This window comes from Camelus ferus, chromosome 10 (genome assembly GCF_009834535.1).
Source record: "Camelus ferus isolate YT-003-E chromosome 10, BCGSAC_Cfer_1.0, whole genome shotgun sequence".
In the NCBI taxonomy this organism is placed as follows: Eukaryota; Metazoa; Chordata; class Mammalia; order Artiodactyla; family Camelidae; genus Camelus; species Camelus ferus.
In genome coordinates, this window is record NC_045705.1 from 10,173,207 (window position 1) to 10,198,193 (window position 24,987).

General features: G+C 36.4%; 1 protein-coding gene across 1 annotated transcript in view; it reads right to left on the reverse strand.

The window, feature by feature from the left end:
- Nucleotides 1-24,987, reverse strand: part of LOC116666591 (metabotropic glutamate receptor 5-like) — a 279,400-nt gene that overhangs the window by 150,512 nt on the left and 103,901 nt on the right. The gene's annotated exons all lie outside the window — the stretch shown is intronic.

A 24,987-nucleotide genomic window follows, 5' to 3' on the forward strand; every position in this document is an offset into this window, starting at 1 on the left:
GATGTATCTCAAGGAGTCTAAAAAGAAGCTCCTAGATTAATAAGATCACAGAATACAGGATCATTATACAAAAGAAATCATATTTCTAAGTATAGCAATGAATAACTAGAATTCAAATTTTAAAAAACAATGGCATTTACAATAGCACCCCACATAAATTAAATACTTAGATATAAATTACATCTGAACAAAATAGTGTTGGAGCTGTATACTGAAAATTACAAAACATGAATGAAAGAAATCAATTAGATTTAAACAAAAGGTGAGATATACAGAGATATATACATTCACGGACTGGAAAACTCAATACTGTTAGGATGTCATTTTCCCCCAACTTTACCCATAGAGTCAACACAATTTCCATCAAAATTCCAGAAGAAGCCTTTTTTATGGTGATAAGTTCATTTTAGGATTTATATGTAAAGGTAAGGCAAAGGACCTGGAGTAGCCAAAACAATTTTTAAAGAATGGAGTACTCACACTGCCTGATATGAAGGTTTACTATAAAGTTACACAGATCAAACAATATTGATGAAAGTATAGACCCACAGGTCAATGGAATAGAAAAGAGACTCTAGAAATAGACCCAGAGACACATGGTAAATTGGCATTTGACTTAGTTGCAAAGGCAATTTAATGGAGAAGGAATAGTCTTTCTAACAAATGATACTGGAACAACTGGGCATCCATATGTAAAGAAATGGACCTCTACCCAAACTTTATGCATTGTTAAAATTATCTCAAATGGGTCATAGATATAAATATAAAACCTCAAACTATAAATCTTTTTAAAGAAAAGAAGAGACTATCTTTGTGACTACAAGTCATCACATAAAATCCTTACATATCACATCAGAATGTGATTCATAAAATTAAAGCAACATTGATATATTGGACTTCATCAAAATGAAATACCTTAGATCTATGAAAGATATTCTCAGAATTTAAAGACAAGTCACTGACAGGAAGAAAGAATCTGCCAGTCAAAAGTCTGACGGAGGACTTGTACTGAACTATGGAAAGTACTCTCAAGACTCAACTCTAAGAAAACAACCAATTCAATTTTCTAAAATAGGCAAAATAATTTAATTTATAATTTATCAAAGAAGATATGTGAATGGTTAAATTAGCACAAGAAAAAATGTTCAACATCATTATTCATCAGAGGAATTCAATTAAACACAAGGAGATAATGTCACATAAATATTAGAAAGGCAAAAGTAAAACAAAATAACAAAAATAAATGCTGGCAAAAACGTGGAGCAAGAACCTTCACACGTTGCTGTTGGGAGCACCAAAGAGTAGAGCCACTCTGGAAGGAGGCTCGTCACTTTATCATTAAGAAACATGCCATCTGACCCGACAGTGTGTTACAGAGATGGTTACGTAATTCTGTGATACAAATTTTCCAAATCTAAAATCATGTTACCTTACTTGGGGAAAGAGACTTTACAGATGTGATTAAGGTTAAGAACCTTGAAATGGGGGACTTATCCTAGACTATTCAGGCCATCTCAGTCTAATCACATGAGTCCTTAAAAGTAGAGAATTATTCCAATGGTTGCAAAGAACCAAAGAGAGGGCTGAAAGCAAAGAAACAAAAAATATATGTCCTAATTGGTCATATTGCTATTGTAATGACCAGAACAAGCTATGATATATCCTGTCAAATGGTCAAAAAGGTAATGAAGATTATTATATATATATAAAAAAAGAGTTGTGGTTTTTTTCCAGAGAATACAAAAATATAAAGGTAAAACTTCAGTGCATTCTCTAAATATTGATGAAAACCTAATATAATTAAAATGTCTTTTCTTCTGCCACTTAAAATATTAAGATGTATTTTGCCATCTTAAAAGAACAATACCCTCTAGGGTAGTAAGAGTAGAATCTGTGATAATTTCCTCATTTATGAATATATTTCTCTGTTAATTAAGTATGAATATTGCTAAATACTTGAAAGAAAGATTATTTTTAAAAAATAAATCAAAATTCCAAAAGCATGTGTGTTATATTTTGTTTTTTCCTAAAGCATAACATTAGTCCAATGTTTAAGATCCTAAAATTGTGTTTACGTTATACATAATTATTATACATTTCCTTCATGTGGTCTCATAGAAGACTTTGAAAGTCTTCATTCAAATATGATTTTAAAATTCCTCCTATTTTGGAATATAAAACTGAGTAGAAGCATTTGGTTTTATCTAATTATCAATAGAAATAAAGGGGAAGAAATTCTTCCCTTTCTCAGAAAAATAAATCTTATACAGATTTCAGGACATTGAACACAAGCACACTGATGATAAAAATTTGCTAGACTAGTTACCACACAATAAACAAGGGATTTAGATTTCACTGCGCTGGACTCCAAATAGGAAAAGGAAACATAAGTAGAGTCCAGGAACTATGGGAAGAGTGCGAGGTAAAACGTGGATGGGAAGCCAGATAGATACATCCACTTTCAGAACAGTTACAAGGCAGGATGCAGTTGTCAAAATTGCGTCATTTAGACAGTAAGTCCTTGAGTGTGGAGTCTCAGGTAGCTATCCCAGCCTGGAATGGTCAGAAAATCTCTTATTCTTAAACTCTCCCATCCACAGACCAGTCAACTGAGTCCCTATCTCCAAGAATTTAAAAACAAAACAAAACAACAACGCTAGGGTCTAACAGCCACGTTAACAACTTGTTCAAATTAAACTGCGATCCTCAAAGACTCTTTTCAGACAGAGCCGCTTTCATAGTTGGTTCATTCCTCAAGGCCTTTAGATTTAGCCTGAACTCACAGAGTTTACTAATAAAGGAAAGCACTTTCCTTACTTTTCCACCTTAAAGATCTGGGTAAAAATCACTTCCCTTGGGTAGGAGGAAACATGTGGGCTTTGGAGCCAGAAAAGGGTGATTGTGAGTCCCTACTTACTAGCCTCATGTTTGTGCCCGACTTTACTGGTTTCCTATGTCACCATAACCAAGTATCACAAACTGGGTGGTCTAGTAATATAGAAAGTTATTTTCTCACAGTTCTAGAAGCCAGAAGCCCAAAACGTCAGGGCCGTGATCTGCTGGAATCTATAGGGAAACCCTTCCTTGCCTACTTCTACCTGCTGGTGGTTGGACAGCAATCTTTGGCTTTTCTTATAAATGCATCCCTCAACCCTCCATCCTATGTGTGTGTCTTCACACCGTCTTCCTTCTGTGCATGCTTGTCTCTGAGTCCAAATTTCTCCCATTTATAAGAATATCAGTCATACTGAATGAGGACTCACGCTAATAGCCTATGTTTAACTGGATTATTTCTGTAAAGACTCTATTTCCATAAGGGCACATTCTGAGGTACTTAGGGTTAGGACTTCAACATATCTTTTGGAAAGGATGCAATTCAACCCAAACACCACCTCGGTTAATTTCCCTAAGCTTCAGTTTCTTCCTCTGTAAAATGCAAATAATACTTATTTTCTGCAGTATTATTGAGAAGAGTGAAAGAAATAAGCCATAGAAAACCCAACAGCATAGCAGCTGGTGGATCACAGGTGCTCAGATACATACAATTTCCCCTTTCCATTTACATTTCCCCTAGATATTTATATCCCCTTGGTGTTCACACAAAACATGATGCAATTTTATTTCCATTTATTACATTATACCCAAACTGCTTATCTATTTATTGTCTGGCTTGCTACTACTTTTGATATCAGGGACTGTCACAGTAATTTTCAGATACCCAATACATAACTTAGTTCACTCATTAAGGATTTATTGATTGAATAGGAGAAATGAACAAATGGATGGATAGATGACAGATGCCTGGACTCAACCAAAATTATTTCCTTTCAACTCCAGTTTCTTCCAGTGGGTCAGAGTTTAGGTAGCCTCAAAGTAATTTCATGAATATTCATGTTTTGCTTTGTTATTTCTTTGTTTATATTCTTTGCTCGTCACTTGTTAGTTTCCTAGTTAACTGACTGTGATCTTTAGATCTTTTCATCATGTTACAAACTTGGACTTTTAAAGTCCTAATGGTATCCAATGCAGTTTCCCAGGAATTTTCTTTTAGAATATATGCCAAAATAATTCATGTGTTCTCTCAGGTTATTTCACCTTCAAAGACATCAACATTCTGTGCGGGAGGGTGTGTGGGGAGAAATCTCACCAGTCATGTTGCTGGTTATAATTCAGACGTCTATCAGTCACAGTTAAACGTTATCTCACACTCTGAGATGACAGATATGAAACCAATTTATATTTCACAATAAAAATTATTTCTTTCCCCTTTCCTATATTTGGGAGAAAAATCTAGTAGCCTCACTCATTATTTATGAAAAAAGGGATGGAGAACAGTATTGTAATAGAATTTTAAAATACACCCATATTCTTGAAGTAACGACAGAGGAAATGAACTGATTTATCACTAAAGATTGCTTTATAATAATGACCAGCAATTTGAAACCCAGGCTTCATTTAGGGACATGAACCAATTCTTCATAGTACTGGAATAGCCAGAAATAATCTTGTATTATCCTGCATACAAATCTGAAGTTAAGGGGGAAAAATCCCACCTGGGGTATAAAACAATCTTAGCCTTATATTTTCCAGAAAAAAATCTTAAAAACCACTTTAAGTCGACATTTTTTCTCCAAATAAATAAGGTTAAGATAAGGTTTGGTCAGCTGATTAAATTTATCTACACTTTTAGCAGCATCATTGTTTTCTAGTTCCACAAAGATTTTTTTTTTTGTCCAGTTCACTGAACTGTATGTTTGATCCACTCACAAAGCTAATCTTCCCAATTGCTATTTAATAAACCTAAGGAGACTTTAAAGGACGTGTTAAGAAAAGAGCAAGTTAGATGGAGATTGTTTCCATGATAATTCATTATTCATTTTATGCACAGCTTTTATCTTAGATGATAAAACCATGAATGCAAAACTACATAAATTACCGTGGATTAAGAATCTTATATGGAGTGATAGCCTGGTAAATGTACAGCCACCTGCTTTCTGGAAAGTAAAAAGCCCTGATATGCAGCATTTGTTGATATCCATGGCATGAAATACTCCCACCGATGCCAACTTCAAGCTGCCAACATGAAGTCTCTGAGCACAGAGTGGGGAAGAGAGGCACACAATTGGCTCTTGTGAGCTGGTGTGAACAAACTGCAATGAACCACTGCAATGGACCAAAAGAATGCTGATCAAAATCATCATTTGGAATATCTACATTTGAATAGTCATCCTTGTAACACTGATGTTATTAAAACGTAGTAATGACTTTCTCTATGGAGCTCATAATAATTGCAAAAAAAATACATATTAGAGTATATTAAATTACGTAGAATACACACAAGGTATTTGAAACCGTGCTATGAACAGGTGATTCAGAGATGAGCTGAGCATTACATCTGCCCTGACATTCTAGAGAGGGTCACTAAATAGGTAATTCCAGTAGGTAATGGAAAAAATAATAACATGGAGGTAAGCAACTGTCCTGCAGTACAGAAAAGGGATGTTTAGCCTAGTCCGGTTCAGGATGGTTTTCTGGGAAAATAGTGTTGTCAGAGCCACTCTATGAAACAGGTTCTGTCACTTTATAGAGTCATTCTAGTATTGCCAACCACACCTGGTCCCCATATTTGAAGTAATATTTGAAGATGGAACAGGTTCATGATTTTGTGAGGATGATAAATAGACAGATAAAATCAGATAGAGTTTTCAGTCATATTTAAGATCCTTAATAAACCTAAAGCCATTTGGTGGAGATGGTGAGGTGGAGAGCCCTGGTGGGAGGTGGATGGACCAGGTAATTAATGAGTTCCATGTGTGAGTTAGTCAAGTCATTTTTCCCTTATGTATTTCCTTATAAATAAACAGTTTGGGGGGATAATAACAAATCACAGCTATTTTCATTCTGTGACTTCAATGTTGTTAAGTCCTTCACATGCATTAAATCACTTAATTCTCTCAGCAAACCAGAAAGTAGATATCTTTCTTTCCCTTTTTAGAGTCAAGAAATTCGAGATGACTGTAAGCTACATGAAATCCTCAGATTAAGAATGGACAGAAGTAGAATTCCAACCCAGTGCTTCCTGCCTCAAATCTCTCAGACATCTCCTGAGGTAGTTCCCAACCTGAATATTTTTTGACCTCTAAGCCATCTTGGAATGTTCTCTTAATTGTTGTATTGGCGATAGAGCAAAACCAGGGGTAACCAAGGATCCAGGCTGAGCCCCCTCAGATATATGCATCCTTGTGAATGAGCTCTGGAAATGGCAGGGAATTTTGCCAGCAAGTCTTCATATGAACTTTTCTGCATCATTCCCAGTTTACTAATTAGGAGGGAGGTCCATCTTCACCACGACCTTTGAAAAGCGAGCATTTGCTTGATTGCTCTCATCAGAGGTCTTCTTGCACCCTCTGATATTTTCTTTTCATCTCTTCTGGGTTGTTTATTTTTAATTACTTAACATTTTTGAAACCTCCTCTTCTGAATGCATCTCAAACCTAGGGCTAAAAAAGCCAAATGCTTCAATTTGTTCCCCCACCTTCTAGGCAAACAGGCAAAATGAATTCCACAAAGGAGCCATGTTTTTCCACAACTCTGTAATTGCACAGGCTGTGCCCACTTCTGGGAGTGGTCCCATCCTTTTGCTCTTTTTTTTTTTTTTTTTTTTTTTTTTACATGGCTGAGCTCTCCTTACTCTGTGTGATTTAGGTGATCTTCTGAGAAGTTCCCAAAGCGTCCCCATTTTGACTCTGTCATAGCCCTCATCCTCTTGCATTACATGCCAACTTCCCTTTCCCTCGTAAAGCTATAGGCTGCCTCAAAGCAGAGTTTTTATTTATCAGTTTATCCCCTGCACCTAGTACAATTCTGGTATCACTTAATGTGGAATTCTTGGGGCCTATGGTTAAGAGTTCATTCTGAGTAAGATGGAGAGCCATTTCAGAGTATGGAATAAGATTATGACATGGATTGATGATGCTTCAATTGAGAATAAAATAAATAATTGGAAAGAAGGGCAGCTTCAGATAGACAATCAAGTGTCTAGTAGCCAGCATATAAAAAGAATGCATTTTAGGAGATAAAGTTGAGGGAAGGGTGATGAATTGACAAATGAGATATTAATAGTTAAACTAGACTGAACTTGTGTAAAGGAAAATTAAGACATAGTCACTGTGATCAGCGCAAGATTGTGAGTGTATGTCTGGGTGTAGTTATCAAGCCTTCACCACGTAGAGAAACTTTGATCAGTTATTTTATCTTCCTCTTGGAGTTCATACTTTAAAACATTTTACTCACCAAAAATAGTTTATAATTAATTCATGCTGCCATATATTACTCACCAAAGTCGTAAGTAACCATCCATCTGAACTTCTGATTGTTGAGATGAAAACAATGTCATCTCCCAGAGTCACTATTCTAGCCAAGAGCAAATCCAAACTGCAGCAAATGAATCTACAGTTTTCATCAACCTATGTTACTCTATCACAAGTATCATACAATATCTCCTGGATTCTTTTAAATACTGAAAATAATTTTATATTTCCTTTACTTCTTTGGTGGAATCTTAGGCATCTATGAACCATAGGTTTGAGACTAAGTGCTCATGTAAACCTGAAAAAAAATATATAAACCTTTGTCTTATGTAGTGCATTACATATATATTAAACAATATATATGTAGTATGTATACAATACACTGTATCTCTAGAACATATGTACATATTTTGTACATAATGCTTCCAAATAAGGTAACTTTCACAGGTTCTGGGGATTAGGATGTGGCTATATCTTCTAGGGAACCACCAATCAATATATATATACTGGAAAAGTGAATTAGAAAGAGCTATCAGGCTGCATTACCTGTTAAGCATCTAGGATTGTTATGTTAATAATGTCATTTTTTATTGGTATATGATTATGCGACTGAATCATGGATTCCATCAGGACCATACATCAGCATCCAATCAGAAGATGCAGACCTGCCAGGTTTATATGCCTTTTCAGTTGACCTTAAAAAAAACTTTGTGGGGAAAGGAAAATGTTACCCTGCAGACAAGCCATTCTCACTGAGGGGAAGATTAGAAGGTAGGGCAGAGTAGGAAAAGTATGTCCGGGTGCATATTCCCAATGATAGGGCAATATTTATCAATAGTTATTTAAAAAGGGCCTGATAGCAGAGCTTGCCAAAGAGCAGTAGCTATGCCATGAGAACCAAGAAGACAGTGTGTTAGAGAGGTCAGGGTATTTTGCTAGATTGGTTCTCCTGAAGGACTGTTATAGTGACATCCATCTTTGAGTGCAGGGCTCTTTTCCTATCTCTTAAAAACTCATTCAAAAAGGCATTTATTAGACACCTACTAAATGCCAGATACTGAGATGAGCAAATGAACCCAACAGAGCCCATCTCTAAAGAAATGTAGAGCCTGGAGTGAGCAGGGCTGGAGTGGGTGGTGGGGCCTCAGGGGAGAAGCATACACATTCACTATGTTCAAATCTTATCATATTTTAATGTTTTCAGGAAATCAAAAAAAAAAAAAAGTAGGGGAAGATAGAAAAAAAGAGCAATATCTAAAGGGTGCTAAGGACTTTAAAAATATATTCAAAATTCTGAAGTACCCTTAAATCTACTTAATACACAACAGTAGAAATTGAATTATATTGGTTCTCCGTGTTTGGTAAGCATGAATTAATTTTAAAGCATTTATGTAAGGCAGATAAAATAAATTATATTTACTGACAACGAAACCAAAGGCATTTAAGGTTACCAGTTTGTTAATTTCACCTGCTCTTGCCTCTGACATTGGAGTTTCCAGCATTTGTATTGGGCCAGTTTGATAAAAGACACACCAGGTAATGCAGCTGAAACAAGGGTGTCTCTCAAGTGATTTTTCTAGCAGATGAGACATACTTCGTCGGCTATCCCAAAATTCTGAGGGTGTTTGCACATTAATCTAAGAGTTATTTTTCAGGAGATTATCTCACTAGCTGTCTCACTGGGATATAAGTAGCATTATAGAAGTAATGCTTTCCATTTGGGAGAAAAAAGTTGTTAAAAGCTCTTTTTGTCTGTTTTCATTTTACTTTCTAGGAAGAGGTAAACCTATATTCCTATGAGAAGCAGATGTTAGTAAGTTTTTTGAAAACAAATATATGCCAAAAACATTGGAAATTACCTCAGTTAAAAATTACCACAATCGTGGTTTAATGAATGTGACACTTGACGTGGAGTTGGGAAATGGGGCATAAACGTTGAGCTCTGTCACATATGAGCTATGTGACCTTGTGCAAATCACTTAATCCTGCTTAAACATCATCTTCCTCTGCTCAAAGCTGGGTGACTTAGCGTGGAACAGTTAGCTGGGTTAAAATACACTGCCACATTTCAAAGCAGAGGAACACACACCAGATCAGGTTAAGGTAGGAGATAATCAGTTACTATGATTCATCGAAAGAAGTAGTGAGTAATTCCAGGTGCTCATTACTATTTTGAACATTTATAACTGCCAGTAACAACCTTTATTTTGTCTGGCTGTTGTAGTGATTTCAGAGTTACTTTGAGGAGTTGAGGTACTTTGGCTAGTGAATGGAGAATGCAGGCTGGGAAGCACATGCCAGAGTTCAAGCTCTGGCTGTTCCATTTTTCCAGCCGTGAGACCTTGCACAGGTTTTTCAGGCTTCTCTGTACCAAAGTGTTCTCATCTGTATAATGGGGATGTTGATGAGAATTAAGTAACTGTATCTGAAGTGCCTAGAGGCTTGTCGGGCATATACTGCTGGCCCCATGAACATTAGCTAGTAGCAGTCATCATAGAATTAGGCTGAAACCTTGCTAACAGCTGGAAGGTCACAGCTGGTGGCAGTGTAACCTCCCACAGAAGCCCGACAGGAACCTCCTTTGGCCTTCTGGGCTCCAGTCCCACCTGGTCTGCTGTTCCTGCCAGGCAGACTGGAAGACAGAAGACCAAGAAAGATAATGGTGGAGCTGGAACTATAATGCCAGTTCGTCACAAGAGTAGACTTTAGAAGGCAATGTGCTAGGCCTGGCCTCTAGGGTTGTATCTTATCACGAAATACTTGTGTGACTTTAAAATATCCCAACTTCTCTGCAGCTGTTTTTATTCATCCGTATGTCTGAAATTACTATAATTGCATGGAGTGTTTGTATTAGTTTTTACCATTTAGGTTTCATTAGCGCTTTGGAGTTAAGCAGACATGGATTAAGTCCCAGTTCTGCCATTTACTACCTGTGTAATCTGGGCAATTCACTTCACTTCTCAGTACCCTGGGGTCTTCACTTGGAGAGGAGTCATTAAGAAGTGTTCTTCATAGAATTATTAAAGATAGAAAGGAAATTGTATAAGCACATATATGTAGTTACAGAATCTGGTAGCAGAATTTAGCAGTGGTGGTCATAGCTTCAAAAGCATTTCACGTGCTCAGTCTGTTGTAGGTGACATGCCACTTGCCCATGATCCCGCCACTACTAGAAACAATACTATCTGAAGTCGAAGCAAAACAAGACAATTCTGGTGAAAGGGTGCTATAAAACAATACCACACACATACAAAAATAGAATATGTCCTAAAATGCTAACTATGGTTATCACAAGGTGATAAAATTTCGGTCAATGTTGCTTATTAAGGCTTTTCCATATTTTGTCATTTTTCTACAAAAGCACTTTCAATATCTGAGCAAATGGCATGTGTAATAAAAATAACTGTGAATAGAGGCCCATGCGGACATGCCCATCTTGCAGTGCTATTCAGAGTGAACTTGTGTTCCCTGCCTTCTATCTGGCAGCTGCGTATAGGTGGTGTTGCTCCTGAAAAGCCTAAGATTGCAGGATAGTCTTTTGAAAATAATGATCCTGATTCATCATCTCTTATGTGATGAAAGAGAAACAAATTATTAGACTCTTTCCTAGTAATAGGAGTAACAATTATCATTTCGGGTCTAGTCAGTAGTGATTGCATCCTCGTCACCCCTCCTGTCACAGTCTCGTTCCTCTGCAATCCATCCTTCACATATAGTCCCCTACCCAGAGCTAACTATTTTCTTCTGAACTTGAAAATGATTGCCCAAAGCATAAAGATAAGGAGGCTAATATTTTGGCCTATTTTTCAAAAGTAATATGGCTTTAAATTTCATTTTCAGCTTCTTATCTTATTATTCCTTCTTTTACCACCATATTTTATTTTCTAGGTATTTTGAAGTAAAATCCCCAAACCTTGGGTTATTTTCGCCCTCTGAATGATATGCATTATTCTTTCCCTATTATTTGCCTGTGAAAATCCTTTTCATATCTCAGATTAATCTAACATGCCACCAAAGAATCAATTCTAAACTCACTGGCCAGATTTCAGGATCCCCCTTGAATGAGTTTACAAAGAGTAAAGTCACCCCAAAACATGTGGTTCTCTCTTCTCTCCATTCTCCAAGGAAGCCCATCACCCTAGCTTGCTTTGCCTTTTATTACTACTTTGGTGCTCAGAAGCTCTCATCACTTTGAACTTGACAATCAGCTGGTGGTAAAATTTGGACTTCGAGGTGGGAAGTTTTTCTTGGGAATATCGAGTCCAATTCATATACTCCAATCCAGCTTTTCCGACAAGTTTCATTGGCAGTTACAGGCACTAGCTTAAGTAAAATTGAAGTGGAACTTTGATTTCTCATTTGTCACTGTCTGTTGAGCATATAATTGCCTTGGAAGCTTCAAGGGAAATAAATCATTCATACGACATGGTTCTAGCAATCCTGGGTTCCTCTGGCCAATTACTACTTAACAGAAGTCTAAAACTCATCTTACACTTGCACGTAACATATCAGTGAAACTGGCATCTTGTTCTTGCCCATCCACCTCCTCCCTCAATGTGGCTCGTGTGTTGGTTACACTGGGTCCCAGGGTCTGTTCCTATTATTCTTTCTTCTTTACCTGCCACTACCATGTGGCTGAAAGGCTAGACTGACTTGCCATTCCTGTCTCTCTGACTTCGTTTTCTTTGATTTTTCTTTTCTCTCTGGATGATATGCTTCTTTAGAAAGAGGCTTCCCCCCTCCACCCCGAGCATGCACAGGTACACACATTCACGCTCTATTTCAGTCCCTTGCTTCTTTGCTTCATGGCAGTCCCTACAACTTACATTTATCTTTTTTGGTTTGTTTCTCAGCCTTCCTCACCTGCACGTAAACTCCAAGAGAGCAGAAGGTGTGTCTCTCTTAAGGAGCATGGTAATAACAAATACATTTTTGTCATCAGGTGCCCAGAGCCCCACAGTGGGCAGCCCCAGATGTTTCAATCATCATCATTTTGAGGGGAAAATAAGATTTCCCCTGGTACTTTTCTTTCTTTTTCCTCTAGAGATGGTGGGTGTACATCATTCTTTCTTTTAAATTGTGGTCAACTCTAAAATAACAAAATCTACCATTTTAACTATTTTTAAGTATAAAATTCAATGGCATTAATTACATTCACAATATTGTACAGCCATCATCACTAGCTCCAAAATCTTTTTACCCCAAACAGAAACTCTTTAACCATTAAGCAATAATTTCCCAACCCCCTCCCCTTGTCCCTGGTAACTTCTAATCTACTCTCTGTCTCTATCAATACATCTATTCTAGATATTTAATATAAGTTGTATCACACAATATTTGACTTTTTGTGTCTAGATTGTTTCCTCTTAATATAATGATTTCAAGGTTCATCCATGTTGTAGCATGTATCAGAATTTCACTTTCTATGGCTGAGTAATATTCCATTGGATGATATACCACATTTTGTTTATCTACTCATTTGTCAATGGACACTTGAATGGTTTATGCCTTTTGGCTATGGTAAAATAATGCTTTTACAAACGTTGATGTACACGTATCTTTTTGAGTCCCTATTTTCATTACTTTTGGGTATATACCTAAAAGTAGAATATTTGGGACATATGGTAACTCTACGTGTAACTTTTTGAGGTACCAGAAAACTGTTTTCCATGGGAGCTACACCATTTTACATTCTGGTGGGTATAATCTAGAGGGGCTTTTCCTTTAAGTGAGATTATGAGGAAGGGATGAATTAAACAGCTTGAAACAATTCCATATATATGTCTAAAATTGTCAAACAGTTAGATAAAGAGAAATATTGCTACCTGTGCCATTTGAATCAGCAGTGATTATAAGCAAAGACAAGACAAACCAGTGAGGTGTTTAAGACCTGTTTTAAGCAGGACCCCAGTAGCTGAAATACCTCTGCACAGAAATACATAGCCAAATACATATTTTTGTGTAAAATGCAGAACATATTTTATTTCAGTTTCAAATAAAAGTCCTAAAATCCCATGCAACCTGAAATCTAAAAGGTACTTTGGAATTCTTGGTCTCTGTCCTTTTTGATAGCTAGGAAATAGGAAGGGAAAGAAACATTCAAAGTCCTCCTGACACTTCAGGATTAAATCTTCCTCCAGAATGAGCACAGATCTTAAAGTAACAAGTAAACACCTCATGTCATATTTGGAACAAAGTGATGTCTTTATAAATAGGACCTATTTTTTCCCTAGCCACTTCTTGATTTTTTTCCATGTGACTCACCTGCTCTCGAAGAGATGAAAAAATTTGAAATCTACAATATAGAGTCTAATAACAATAAAAAGGAACTGGCCTCCATTGTGTACACAAGAATAACTGGCTGGCCTCTCCGGGGACTCATAAAAAAAAAAGATTCATTTTTAACAAGTCCTTCGCCTACACAGCACTGTAACTGCATAGCTTGTGTGGGTGACTGTATCTTTATCTTTCTCTATTTATTTGTCTACCCTGTTTCCTGCTCATTTCCTAAAAAAAGAAGTAATAATGAAATAAGCCAGGTGAAATTAACACAAATGAATTAGAAAGCATGTGGAGTTTTTGGACTTAAAAACGAAGCTTTCCCTCACTGTCAGAACACTCCAAGCTTTTCTGTCTGTATGACTGGCAGTGTGAGTAGGACTCTAGCCCAGGTAGCGTGCTGCACTCAAAAAAGCATCGAGGTTCACAGCCATGGTTTTTACCCTGGCTCTGTTTCTAATAAGCTTTGTGATGTGGAATGAGCCACCAAATCTCTCTGGGCTGTTTCTTTATGTGTAAATTGAAGAGGTTGAACTAGATTGTTCGTTTTACGCGTGATGTTATCTCAGAAGTTAAAATTAGATGTGAGGGGTTGGTAAATTCGTAGGGCTCTGGGCTCCTTATCCTCGCCTCGAACACAAGGGTTTTACTTTCATTTGTCTCATACTTTTGGAGTCTGTGCACAGTTTTGTTTAAGGAGAAGAAAACGTTCTTAAATTGGAAGTAGTGGTGGGGGAACCTCCAAATATGAGCTATTTAATAGCAATAAATTCTTTGTTATCCAAGTTAATTACTTAATAACTTGGATTATTAAGTAAATATCATCTATTTACTTAATATAAATCAGCTAAAATGACAGCATCCACCAGGTGGGGGTGCTGATGAGCAGTCATGAGTAAGTACTATGCCATCTAAGTGTGCAACGTGAGGTTCAGCAGAACGTGCGTCTATGTAACTTTCTAAAAGAACCAAAACGAAGAATTACAAAGTGCTCAAAAGTTGAGATTGCAGAGTTCAAGTCACAATTCTATTCTGCAATAGCTTTTTTTTTTTTGCATCATGATGACACATTAATAAAATAAAGTATAGAGGGAAATATTAGAAAAGATAATACATTAAATTATAAGTTTACCTTAATATAACTAAAATAATGATAATGTCTTATCGACAATTTACTGTCATCAAACAAACCCATGTTTATTATTTTCAAAAAAAGTTCTGACTTATCCTGAGGAACTTCTTTATTTCCTCATTTTTCATGGACATTTTAGGCTGGAAATCACGATGCTCTGAGTCTGGTCTTGGTCCCTAAACTAACTCTGCAGTCAAAGGCTGGCATTTGCCCTCTGAACATTTATCTTATATTTCTATACATTGTCACTTTTTTGCTAAAGTATAGTTATATGAATATGATAGGTTAGAACAACAATAACAATAATGTGAAAGCAAATGCCTAAAATTTTGGCATCTTGACTATATGAGAAAAAGATCTACAGAACTCCCCATAAGAAAAAGACCATAAAAGCAAACTTCATTGCTGATATCTGTACCTGCTTCTATAAGTATATCTGTATCTATGTACCTATCAATCTCAGGTTAATCTGTCTCTATCTAAGGATAATGTATCATCTCCTGATAGTATTTTTGTTAAATAATATGTTAGATTTACAATCCTTAGAATTGAAAACATCCCTATTGGTCATTTTGTCCAACGTCTTACACAACATAAAATCTTTTCCATTGCATCTCTGACAGATTGTAGCTAAATACAGCACAGAAAATTCCAGTTTATAGGAAGGATACACTGCTATCAAACAGGCCAATTTGGAGGGGAAGCTATAGCTCAGTGGTAGAGTGTGTGCCTTACATTCACGAGGTCCTGGGTTGAATCCCCAATACCTCCCTTAAAAAGTATAAATAAACCTAATTACCTCCCCCCCAACCAAAAAAAAAAAAAAAAAAGGCCATTTGTTTAAACAACAGCAACACCATCTTAAGACACACTGAGCTTTACTCACTGAGCTCATTATCCACATGCCAGTCCTTTAAATGTTTGATGGAGGCCAACATGTTCCTAGGGCTGCCTACATGGGCATGTAGCCTGGGAGTGTGCCTTAGAATGGCAACGTGCTTGGTTTAACCCTCTGCTGTCACGGTCCTGATTGTCTTAATGCTTTTTGAACAATGATCCCACAACTTCATTTTGCAAATTATGTTGTCAGTTCTGTCTATTTTCTTAAATCATATATTCTGGAACTTAATAATCTCAGTTTCTAGATTCACAATGACTCGCATTAGTTTATGTTTGTTTGTCATTGACCATGTAAGCAGGTCGTGCCCAAAATTAAGCAGAGTGTCCCAGGTGTGATTCGAGCAGTGAGAAAATCAGAGGCATAATTATGTCCATGGTGAATACGTTCTGTCTCCCTGTACCCCCACTCCATATCCAGTCTGCACACTTCTCTGCCCTGCTCTGTGCCCAAGAGGACTGACCCCTGAAGAGGGCAGCAATTGGAATCCCCTCTTGCCTGGCTTCTAATTAGGTTTGGCTAATGGGAGGCAATACGGGAGGGATGTGTAGAAGAGAGAGTTTAGGATATTTCTTTCTCCTCCTTCACCGTCTCAGAACTGAGTAGAGCCCCCACCGGTTGGCCCCTCTCCCACAGTTCCATATTTCAGTCGGCTCATAGCACTATTTCTCTCCCTGTTCCACCAGCTCTAGTGGGTAGTAATGGTTTCCTGTTGTTGCTGGTCCCTTACCCCAATCACACATCTGTATGTAGTCCCTTCATCAAAGTATCATCTTTGGAACTTTATGAAGTAAATTTTGCCAAGACCCTAAATGGTAAACCATACAGCACGCAGAAACCATGCATCAATTAACGCAACTGATTTGCATTTTTTTTTTTGAAATTCCTCTGGAAGGCTGAAGTTGACTTTCTTTGATTCACTCAGCAGTTGATCTGTCTCCTTCCATGTTATCCATCACCATCTGTAGGCTGATAACACTCAAATCTCTACCTTCATACCAAACTGTCTCCAGAATCCATTCATTCAAACGAATAAGAAGAAACAATGACTGTAAATTGTGTATTCTTCCAAGTGCTGGGAAATGCAGTAGTGACCGAGCACATGAAATGTGCTATTCTGATGGAGCTGACATTCTTGTGAGGAGAGACAGGCAACAAACCAGAGGACTCTGAGCAGCTAAATGACATGACTGACATAATTTAGAAGGATCATTCTGGCTGCTGTGTTGAGAACAGACTGCCAGAAGTCAGGAGCAGAAGCAAGAAGAACAGTTTGAAAAATCCAGGTGAACGGTCACAGCAGCTCAGACCCAGGCAAAGACCACAGGGTCGCTGAGGCCAGTTCCGGGCTAGAGGACACAACCTGCTGTCTCTATTGCTCTGTTCTCCTGAATCCTAAGGTAGGGTCCACACACCACCTGCATTCCCCTTGTTTACTTCACACGCGATGTGAATAACTGCACAGTGAATTACAGGTCGGCAATGCCCACTTCAGGGGGACAAGGGAAATCATCTTCCTTTTTGTTGGCAATATTTATTACTTTTTCTCTTCTCAAACACATAACTATGAAATGATAACAAGCTGTCTAGGGACCATCAGAGAGTTAAAAATAAAAGGCAAATGAAAATCCTCTCATTGAATCATTCATTGAAAACTGTCTGCAATGAAATTTTTAAAAGCTATCATCTTTAATTGGTCTCAGTGTTCAGCTTAGGTAAGAAAATATTCAGAGACTTGAAGTTTCCTCAATAAGGTTTATAATGCCTTTTCAAAAATCGACTTTTAAAAGAAAGAGAATGGCCACATTTTCCCAAAGAGAGAACAATTGATAGTTATAATATTTAGAACACTGTGTATGGCCAGCATCTCATACCCTTGATAGAATAAAAAAAAAAAATCTTAATCTCGAATTATGTTGAGAGCAAAAGCAGTGCAGAAGCAGAAGGAAAAGGAGGCGGAGGAGGAGGAGGGGAAAAGGACGAAGAGGAGGAACAACTACAGCTATTCCCTGCAGCAGGTCTCCATGCTGCCCTGGAGAACTTTCATAAAGGAGCAAGGACCTGCTGTACAGCACAGGGAACTATATGCAATTTCTTGTAATGAGCTGTAATGGAAAAGAATCTGAAAAAAAAAAAATATATATATATATATACACATGTATGTATATGTATAACTGAATTGCTTTGCTGTATACATGAAACTAACATTGTAAATCAACCACACTTCAATAAAAAATAAGAATTTAAAAAAAAAGAAAGTAACAGTAAGTTGTGAGCTGACATATGAATCATAGAGCAATCCACTCCTTAAAGGTCCTCAATCTAGAACCCACGAAAAACTAAACTCCATGAGGTCAGCTCCACGGTCTGTCCACTGTGGATCCCAAGCCTAGAATGTACTCAGCAAATATTGTACAATAAGTAAATGGATCTAGCCTCTCTGTTTTAAAGAAATAAATTCGTTAGCACTATTTAATATTTATCAGTCAAGTAGAATGAGGTAACTATTTACATATTTAAATCATTTACACTGAAATGGTACCATCTATCGTTTCCCATTTCTTGTAGCCTTTCTTTTCAGAAGGCTACACCTTAAGGCATACCATATTAGTTCTTTTCAGGCTCACGACGTCTTGAATAAAGAAAGCCCTCTTTATCCCTCAGTGGTTTGGAAGAGCTTAGCTGAGTGCACCAGGCCTGAGGATGTACCCGAATGAAGGAGGTCAGTACAGTCATCCAGGAAGCCCTGTTGTCCTCTTGGCCCTCCCCCAGTTATACTAGTCATTTGCACACAGCCAGATGCCCCAGGATTGAAAATTCAAGCCTTCAGAATTTTGGGCAGAAAGAATGTATTCTAGAAGTGAGACCTCAGGGTTCGATTGTTCTGATTATCTGGGAGAAGGCAGGCAGCATTATTTAGAATTTGCAATGCGAAAGCTAACCCCTTCCCCCCCCCAAAAAAAAGAGAAGAGAAAAAAATAAACTCAATTTGAAAGCTGCCCATATTTGTCAGTATTTAGAAAGAAGGTTATATTTCAAAAGGCCTAAATGTTTTAAATAGAAATTTTTCTACCACAAAAGACTTAGCATTTTTATCATAAATTTGGCATTTGTCAGACCACTAAACTTAATTTAAACGGGTCAAACTTTGTCTCTTGGCAACCAGGATCCACAGGAATTGGGAGGCACCATCTCTGGAGGAAGATCAGGCTCCTCAGTATTTATGAGCTGCAATATTAACTCCTCCGTCTTTTCTCTAGCTGAAGGCTGGCTTCACTATTGAAAACATCACAGAGTTAGGCCATCAGTATAGGCAGGAAGGACTTTCACTCTCTATTTTCTCTTGTTTTGTTTGTTTGAATGTTTGTTTTCTTTGTGTATTGGGTTCGATTCGTTTCAATGAAATCAGAGTGAGATTTTGATTTCTCAAAAACATTCTCCAAAGACACTATTTATAGCTCAAATGAAGTCTCTAATAAATGCACATTGTATCAATTTATTAGAAGCCTCTAAAAAAGATCACATTATATGCTTCCTGTTAAAATCAAGGGAAAAACATGTTTAACAATTATGACCTAAGAACTTCCCTCAACCACCAGGATTTCATTTCAGACCCAGGTTCTGAAAGTCCACTCTCACTCTGCCTCCCAGACAACATGGTTTTTGACACGGAAATGAGGATGGTAGTTTTGATGAGGGTTATTACCCAGGCTTGTGACTGACCTCTCTAAGTCTGTGATTTCTCTTAGGATTACGTGCAACACTTCATGTGGATGGGCACGTGTACCTTTTCCTGGGCTAACAGTCCATCACATTCTTAACAGAGGCATGAGAAAAATGATGAGAAATTTTAGCATGGGGAAAAGCATGTCAGATCACAATTTAGCAAATCTGGATTCTAACTGTAGTAGAGTGCTCACAAGCTGTATAAAGGTGAGTAAATCCCTTCCTCTCTGGGCCATACTTACTTCACCTGAAATGGCTGTACCCGAGATTTCACACCATGGGCTGCAATCAACTGTAGCACCAAAAAGGGTAACTGTGAGTCTATGACTCCATAAGTGCACCAAGTTCCATCCATCCAGCACTGACGATTACTCTCACACACACACACATTTCTAACGAATGGTGATTGTATTGTAATTAACTAAATTAAAAAACATTTAAAAGCATCCTTCATTCATTCTAGTTTTTGATCACTACATGTTTTATGACTCAGCCAATACTGAAAAAAATGACAGCTAAATGCAGGCTCTGTCAAAACATCCTGGAGGAGCTAGTCCAGGTAACCCCTAAGCTATGTATAGTTCAATAAGTACAATAGTTAAATATCCCAAATGTGGGCCTGTAATTCTGTGTTTCGATTCTAAAGTTTCTTTTTAACATAAATTGACATAGTTCTAAATTTTAGAACATTTTCTAGCAGGTGCCTTTGTAGATGCATAGATTATAGTGAAAGGGTATTAAGAGGCATAGATGGAAAAATTCTCCCTTACTGTTATCTGCAGGTGTCTACCTATGTTATATACCTTCAAGAGTTTATTTCTTAGGTACTCTGGCTGCTGACATAAGATTTAGTGCCAGACAAGCTGAAGTTTGCAGCCTAGCTCTTTCTCTAGACAAAAACAGTGACTACGTAAATAAACATTTCTAATTTCAGGTTCATCATGTGAAATTGAGATAATAATAACTGAATCATGGCACAGCAGTTGCTCAAAAGTTAGACTCTACAGCCTTCCTCCAATAGGTCTTTTGTTCTGGATTACTGATTCCAACCCCACTTCCATGGACATGTGTGCCCAACTAAGACTCAAGTAAGATCTTATACTCAATTATCCTTTTAAAATGAAATTGTAACTAGTTAATTACTCATATTAATAAAACCCAATAATGAAAAAGATGCTTTGTATAGCAAGATTTAAAGAAAACAAACTAAAAAAATAAAATAAAATAAAACAAAGAGAAGACAAACAAGCATGTACAATTTCCTTTACCACTCATCTTTAGCCTTTGTTAAGCATGAACTAAATACTGGTATTATACAGATTTAATTAGGAAATTCATTTACTCAGACTCAAGTTTTCTGATGTATCCCAAAAGCAAGATCAGAATTCTGAAGTCATTCTAATTTATCATGAAAAGTTTTTGTTTAGGCTAATGGTCTACTGAAAACTAATAAAGAGCCTGGCAACATAATTTGGGTTTATTAACGTTTCTTTTTGTGACATTGACATCCTGTCTCTTTATAAATAAGTATTTTATGACCTGGTAAATTTAACCTATACTTATCAATGAGACTTCATAGGTTCTTTTTTAAAAATAAGTTATAAATTATAACAAATTAAATGTATTTATCATTTTCTAGTGCTTATAAATGTCTTCTAATTAAATAGAAATAATCTGATCAAGAGAATAAAAAAAAAAGAGAGAACCAATTTTGCCAGTTCACCTGGACTGAATCACTGTAAGTAGTACATGTATTTTTCTCATCCACTTCTGTTATGTTTAAACACACCTAGAATCTTAGTTTGTTTTATTATCCTAGTTTTCCTTAAAATAAGGTTATTGAATCAAACTTGTATTTCAAAGAAATAAATTAATGTATATATAGTTGAGTAAAATTGTTAGACACAGAGAAGAAACTGTCATCTCGCCAAACTTTACTGTTGTCTGTGTTTGTCAAACCCCTCAAAATAAGACATGCCAAAGAAGGACTGGCCGTGTAAACTCAGGCAAAGAGAAATGATGATTAAATAATAACCTGGTACATTACTCAAAGGAAAAGAAACACAACTTGGATTATTCGGCCCTCAAATATAATTTCATGTCATATTCCTAAGTCCTTGAAGTTAGAGAACAAAAGGAAGTAGACAAGTAGACATAAGAACCATTTCAATTATAGATGAAATGAAATGTTGGTAGGTTTTTCCAAAAAAAAAAAAAAAAGAAAGGTGAGGGAGTGTGGTTTCTGATTTCATTATTTCTAGCTGTGAAAGTTTAGGCCAAGTAAATCAAAATAGAAGCATCGTTCTGATGACAATGGGAAAAATGCTACTATATATGCTACAGATGTGTGACTACTTTCAAATAAAAATTTGAAGACCCTTCCTGAAAATAATTCAGTTGAAAAATTCAAAAACTTTAGAATATTATAAGCTATAAAAATAAGCTTTATAAATATGTGTTCTACCTTATTTCTTCAACAAATATTTTTAAGTATGTGCTTTGCCAGGCACTGTGATGTTGAGTTCCAGTTATACTGCAAAGGTGAATAAGAGAGATCCTACCTCAAGGAATATGCATCAGTGTAGGAAAAATGGCCTTATTAACAATGAACCATACAAAATTAAAACTAAGGCAAACAAAGAGAGAGAAATAATGTATCAGCAAATCAAAAGGGGAAAAAAATAAATACTAATTAGGAAGATCAAGAAAGCACCACAGCAGACACTGGTATTTGAGCTAGATCTCAGTGACAAGCAGAATGTAAACAGGCAATGAAGGAACCTAGAGTCTGCCTGGAAAACCCAGCTGAGGAAACGGCAAAGACAGAGATGCATAAATTCATAGCCCTAGTCTGTGCTCTGGAAGACATAGTTGCATGTTTTATTTCTGTTGCTCTATATTATAACCTGAGAATTGTACTGTGTATGACATCATACCCCATTTGGGGAATAAATGCTCTTATATCTTTTTTTTTTAATTGAAGTACAGTCAATTGCAATATGTCAATCTCTGGTGCACAGCACAATGTCCCAGTCATGCATATACATACATATATTTGTTTTCGTATTTTTTCCATTATCTTATTTCTATTGTTGCTTGTTCTTTACGTATACATGGAAACTATGCTGAAGTATCTTTGAGCCTTTTTTATGGTTCACATTTGAACTAAATTGATAATGCGATTTAAATCTTCCTTTCTGTCTCCCAGATACACAACCTTGTGCACGTTGTGAGGGCACACTACTTGGTCCATCTATTAAGATGTCCTAATATCTAAGCCCACCTATTAGGAGATAGAATAGTAAGTCAGTGCCTCCACAGATAAATCCACCTGGATGGGCTTCAAGGCTGACCAGCCTCATCAAAGATTGAAACACATAATAATATCACTCAGTGTCAGCAAGTATTCAGGAAAAGAAGTTTCACAAAGTATTTATTGGCTTATAAACTGGCATGAGATTGCTGGGTGATAATTCATCAATCATATCAAAATCTCCCTACTTTCATGCCTTTCTGATCCACCAGTAAAATAATGATATGTCAATGGAATATGTGTTTTGAGTCACATATGCCTTTAACAACTTATCCAAAAGTGATTTAAGATTTATGAAAGATTTGACTACAAAAGTATCTTATATTTATATATGTATATGTATATATGTAGCACAGAATATTTAGAAATAACATTCATGCCTAGAGATAGTGGTGGCAGAGTCATCTGTACCATACTGACATATTCCTGTCATGCAGATATTAAATTACAATGCATACACATATAATTAGTGACATGGAAATGTTCGTGATATGTGTAAGTAATGCTTAGCATAGTTACTTGCATATAGTGAGCATTTGATCCTGCTTAGCTATTGTTATTGTTCTGTCTATTAGCAATGAAATGCAAAATAAATATATAAATAGTAAGAAGCAAGTTTTATATTTGTATACACAGGATGATCTTAGAGAGATAAATACATACATACATACATATATATATATAGCAACATGTTAAGTGTTGTTATGTTAGGTCATGATATTGCAGTGATTTAAAAATCATTCTTTGTTTTATAAATAGCTGGTATTCTCTAGATATATTCTAAGGTTACTGATATTTATAAATCATGTTGACTCATTTCAAATTGAAATCCTCTTTAGGAAAAAACAGTGTTACATGGAAGCTTCAGTGCCCTTAGATAAAAAGTTTTTAAAACCTGTTGCCAAAGTGGTAGGTAGGTGTTCATTAAAGACATTTAATTTGCAATTACTTATCTACTTGCCTTGACCCACATGTCTCTAAATCATGTAGATGACCTTTTTACAAATCAATTTTATTTGGAAAAACATACTCTTTGAGATTCCTTTAAGTTGTCTCAGAGACAAGCCTTCCAAATGGGCAATTCAGAAAGGTCATTCACGGGTAATTAACATTTAAACTTACATTACTTTCTATCTTTTAATAAACTAGAAACATGGGGGGTTTTCAGAAAATACCTCATCTCTGAAATTCAGATGTTTTGGGCAATTTTTGCTAAGCACATGCTTTGATCTGTCAGTAGAAAAGAAATGTGTCTTCTTTTTCCTCAAGTACCAGCTAACTAAACACGGGGCTCAAGAAAAAAAAATAATAACAGCAATGAATGCTGAAATGAAAGTCCACGAGCTGGAGTTTTTCTGTCTGTGAAATACCTTTGCTACCTTAGCTGTGATGCTCCCGTCTCACTGTTCATTGCTAGAGTTCCTTTTAAAGTTTTCACACTTTCTCATTTGCTAAAATCCATGAACATGCTATTCTTTGGACATTCTCCCTTAAAATTTTAAATGTTAAATACTTTCATTAATGTCCTCATTTATCATCCCATGTCACGTATCCCATTCAGTCTCACTTGTTGGATCTATTTAGTTTGAGTCTTATAATCAATCTAACACCACACAATCACCTAGGTCAAATTTCACGTTTTTCCTAAGCTTATTCATTACTTACTCTCGCATTAGATCCAAATCATGAAAACCGAGAAATCATATATGTTTAAAGTTATTATTTCATTCATTCATTTCCTTACACATAGGCTGCCTAAACTGCTCCAGGGAGATAGGAATAAAGCCTGTTTTTAAATATCCTTCAGAGATCACTCCTTCCTTCACTAAATGGCCTGAAACATCGATTACATATGCTGAGAATTAAAGGGAATATAAAAGTGAACCAGACTTAGACCTATTAAAATCAAACTGTACCCTGAGATACTAGCAAAAAAGGAAAGGGCTTTGCAGGCGTAGGGTAATAAGATTGGTTTTTATCTTATTGATAATTTTCTATTTCTTCTTTTAAAAAGGGGCTTAATATAATAAAAATCATGCTCGGTTTGAGCCTGCCAAAAAAATAGAAAACAAACAAAAAGCCCTTCATTTTATACTGCCTTCAATTTGCTGTTTGTCTAGTTTTTCCTATCTTAATAACGTCATCAAGACAATTATTAGTGGTTTTATTTTTTATTCTTGTATCGGTCTTTTAATAAAGAAGGATTTTCAAACAGTGATCTGTTATTCTTTGAAAATAGGATTCATGATAAAGTCTACAAAGTTATCAGATTTTGTCAATTGATGTCAAGATAGCCCCCAAAAGTCAATACCTCTTATTTTCTGAATGA